Source organism: Alexandromys fortis, unplaced genomic scaffold (genome assembly GCF_014885135.2).
Source record: "Alexandromys fortis isolate MF-2015 unplaced genomic scaffold, M_Fortis_MF-2015_v1.1 scaffold_143, whole genome shotgun sequence".
Lineage (NCBI taxonomy): Eukaryota > Metazoa > Chordata > Mammalia > Rodentia > Cricetidae > Alexandromys > Alexandromys fortis.
In genome coordinates this window covers 2911116-2915570 of record NW_026068044.1, presented here as the reverse complement: position 1 = coordinate 2915570, position 4455 = coordinate 2911116, and positions in this window count along the sequence as shown.

Genomic DNA, 4455 nt, shown 5'->3' with positions numbered 1-4455 from the left:
ACCACCGACCTATCTCTCCAGCCTGATATTTATTATTTGAGTTTATCCTCGGCATGGTGAACTTACATCCCCTTACATATTTCTGTCTAATGGAAAATAGTATCACAAAGGTTATGATCCCGTTGTCCCTAAAGACATTCAGTTTTGCGTTGACGTCACCATCTACTTCAGGCGTCCTTTTAAATTTTGTCGTGGGCACTCAGTTCCTCGAAATGCTTTCTGACGCAGTTTTTACCATTTCAACAGACAAATCATTAGGGAATAAACAGTCGACACGTGCTGGTTTCATGGTCATGTGAGGGCCATGTTTCTCCCTTTCTGAGCTTTGACAGAAGAAACGAGTAGGTGCAGCAGCTGGCTCTGCTCTGCACTTGCATGCCTTCAGACTGACAGCTACAGTGTTTGTGCAGCCCAACTCGACTGGTTTCCACGGAGCCTCCTTCATACCCGGGAATTAATAAAGTGTCAAAATCTCGAGCCCGGGCAGATGCCTTACAAGGACACAGCTTCTGGGAGATCTGGGGGCTGAGTATACTTTGCATTTGGGAGAAATAAAAATAATTTGTAGTTATTGGCAAATTGGGGTGGTAATTTTTGTAACTGTCTATAATACTTTTGATTATCCTGTGTTCTGTGGGACCTTGTCCCTGCCTCTCACATGTGAGTTGAACTTAGTGACCTGTTTCTAAGAAATGGAATGGGGCACAGATAAGTTATTTGAGAATAGTCTGAGAAGACAATGTGGCTGCCCTCTTACTCTTGGATCACTCACTAATAAAGAGTCTCCTACAATGTTCTAGTGACGTGCAAGTGGCCTGCAAACATACCCCTGCAGCCAAGCCAAGGCCTCCTGCCAGTAGGCATTGAGGTATTGAGGCATCTGGCCACAAAGGTGTACCATCTTGGTGACAGATGTCCCAGCATGCATTAGGGCTTCTGATGGTTGCAATCCAGCTCATGTCTTGCCCATTTCCAAATTCTTCAGATGTCGCAATGCATACTTATTGTTCTAAATAACTAAGTTTGGAGAAAAAGTCGGCTACAGTGGCACGTGCCTTTAGTGACTACTCAGTAGGCTAATACAGGACAATCACTTAAGACCATGTGTTCAAGACCAGCCAGAGCAATGTAATGAGACCCTGCCTCCAATAGGAGAAAGGTTCCAGGAGATGGGGGGAGGCAGAAGGGAGGGAGGGAAGGAGAGAGGAAGGGGAACTGTTGCTGAGGCTCGCCTCCATTTCCCATCGTGCAGCTTCTTCCTTCTTCCTGAATTTGATACCCTTTCCCGGTGGCCATGGTTTTAGTTTGGCCCTCATTTACTCAGGCAGAAGATCCCTTCTCCTGTGGCTTGTTCATCATAAGCAGTGTTCTCCACCTGACTGCTCCTGGTGACCAGATTCTACACACCTGGTTAGCCCGGACAGTTCTTGTTCAGCTCCAGGAAAGCACTGGCTGTTGAGAGACAGATACAGGCTTCAAGCTTCAACTCGAGAAAAACTGTGGTTCCTTTAGGTCAAAGTGCTTGGATCGTCAAAGTCTGTGGTGATTATGACTTCTGTCATAGTTAGAGTTTCTATGGCCGCAGTGACACACTGTGACCACAGGAACTTGGAGATGAAGGGGTTTCTTTGGCCTACACCTTCACATCAGGAAATCAAGCAGTGTAGAGACCTGGAGGCAGGAGCTGACGCAGAGGCCATGGAGGGGTGCTGCTTCCTGGCTTGATCCTCACGGTTTATTTACCCTGCCTTCTTATAGAACCCAGGACCACTTGTCCAGGGGTGGCCCCACCCACAATGGGCTGGGCCCTGCCACCTCAATCACTAATTAAGAAAATGCCCTCAGGCTTGCCCACAGCCTCCTGTCTTGTGGACACATTTCCTCAAATGGGGCGCCCTCCTCTCTGATAACCATGCCAAGTTCACATCAAATTGGCCAGTACAGCTTCCAAACATTTTATTCTAAGCTTCCTCACCCCCAACCCCCAAAAACCACAGCAATTTGTCATGGCCAATGGTCTGGAGACGGGGTGAGGTGTTTGTTTGTGCATTTTCTTATCAAGTGACTGATGGGGGAGGCTGAGCCCATTATGGGTGGTGCCACCCTTGGGCTGGTGGTCCTGGGTTCTGTAGGAAAACAGGCAGAGCAAAATTAGAAGAAGCCAGGAAGCAGCACCCCTCCATGGCCTCTGTATCAGCTCCTGCCCCCAGGTTCCTGTCCTGTTTGAGTTCCTGTCCTGGCTTCCTCCAGTAATGGACTATGATGTGGAAGTGTAATCCAAATAAACCCATTTCTCCCCAACCTGCTTTCGGCCATGGTGTTTCATCACGGCAACAGTGACCCTGCCTAGGACGCTTGTCTTGCCTAACTGGGACTTCATAGTGACTGAGTGTCTCCCCGTCTCCCCTTCCCACAGGCTCTGTCCTCATTCTTTCTCTGCTTCTCTCTGTGGGTTTGACTATTTCCAACCTCATGTCATTGGAAACAAACAATGGGAACACAGAGTGGGGTAGGGCATTAAAATAGATCATTTCTTTCCTTCCCGCCTGTCTGTTCTGAATGCTGGTCACAGCCCACCCACTGATGCCTGGATCCACCAGGTCCCTTCCACAGTCAGGGAACCTTATGAAGCGCATAGGTCAAGGATCGGGTTTTGCCTTAAAACCCACATGAGAGTATGTAAAGATTTCATGAAAGACTTGTGGAGTTAGTAATAAAGACAGAATCAAAGAGAAAAAAGACCTTAATAATCAACTATGAATTTTGAATTATCGCCAGGAAGAGATCTTACCTCTAAATGCTGCTCGTGTTTCCCTCCAGGCTCAGCAAAGACGATGGAGTCCTAGGTCTGCTTCACTGACTGCATTTGCGATGGTCGCGATGGTAGGGTAGCTTACAGATTTGATGCGGGAATTCCCTCTGTGTGCGTAATTAAATAAAGGAGCTGCTTTGGACCTATAGCAGAGCTATAGGGGAACAGAGCTAGGCAGGGGCGGGGGAACTAAGCTGAATGCTGGGAGAAAAGACGGTAGAGTCAGAGAGAAGACATGGAGCCCCACTGCAGACAGATGCTGGGAACTTAACTGGGTTAAGGCACAGCCATGTGGCGATACACAGGTTACCTGAAATTCAGGGTTAAATTAATATGTAAGAGTTAACCAATAAGAAGCTAGAGCTAATGGGCCAAGCAGCGATTTTAATAATATAGTTTCTGTGTGATTATTTCAGGGCTAAACAGCCGGGAACCAACAAGTGGCCCTCTTACAACACAGATTGTTAGAACTCTGCTCCTAAGCCCAGACCATCAATCACATCCTCTGAAGCAGCTTCACCAAGGAACTGGCAGACCATTTTCCACTAGATGGCAGTGTAGGGCAGAAGTGAGAGGAACTTGGTGCTGCTGTAGAGGATTTTAAGATCCAGGGCAGCCCAAGGACGCTATTCAACACACCATGTTCCCGGCATGCTACTGTATTTTCTTGTGCTGTCCCTGGATGGTTACTTCATTCTTGCCGATAGGCTGGCTTTTACGATTGGTAAATATTCTCTTTCCTCAGAACTGCTGTTGTCCAGGGAAGCCTCCACCAGCAGCCTTTCCTCTCTGCCTGGCTTCTTCCATCCGGTACTAATAAAGAAATGCCCTGGTTCTTTGGCGTCATTTTCCTCTGTCAGCAACTTCTTTATTTCTTACTTGTGTCTCTCGCCGTAAAGACACAGGACATACGTGGCAGGCATTTCGGGTTTTACTGCTCAATTATAAGGACAGACCTCACAAATCACACAGCTGTCTCTGGAGCGGCTCTCCAATGATGAGTCGCAAGCGATCCCGAACAGAACACTTAACTCCGTGTAATGTCATCTTTTTAAATAATGACATATGGAAACAACTTAAAATCCCACAGAATTTCTACTATCCATAAAACTTACTCATTTTTGCTTGGAAGCCGTTACTTTTACTTCTGTTTCATTTGTATTCAGTCCTTGCACGGAACCCAGAAGCCCATGCATGAGGGGGGGACACTCTATCCCTGCACACTCCCAGCTCGGCCATCCTTTGTGAAGTAGGCAGAGAGGAACTTCTGAATTTTTTCTCCTTTGCTACATATATTTTTTTTCAATAATGCGCTCTATTTATTAAGGTGGATACTACAGTTGGGATAGTCTATGGATAAAAATGTTTCTGTGTTGATTTAGATTTGTATTAGCAACTAAGCTGCATAAATTTAGCTTTCATGGCATGTTATAATAGATTTTTTCTTTTTTAATTTAATTTTATTTTTTTAGATATATTTATTTATTATGTATACAACTTTCTGCCTCCATGCATACCCAAACGCCAGAGGAGGGTGCCAGATCTCATTACAGATGGTTTGGAGCCACCATGTGGTTGCTGGGAATTGAACTCAGGACCTCTGGAAGAGCAGACGGAGCTCTTAACCACTGAGCCATCTCTCC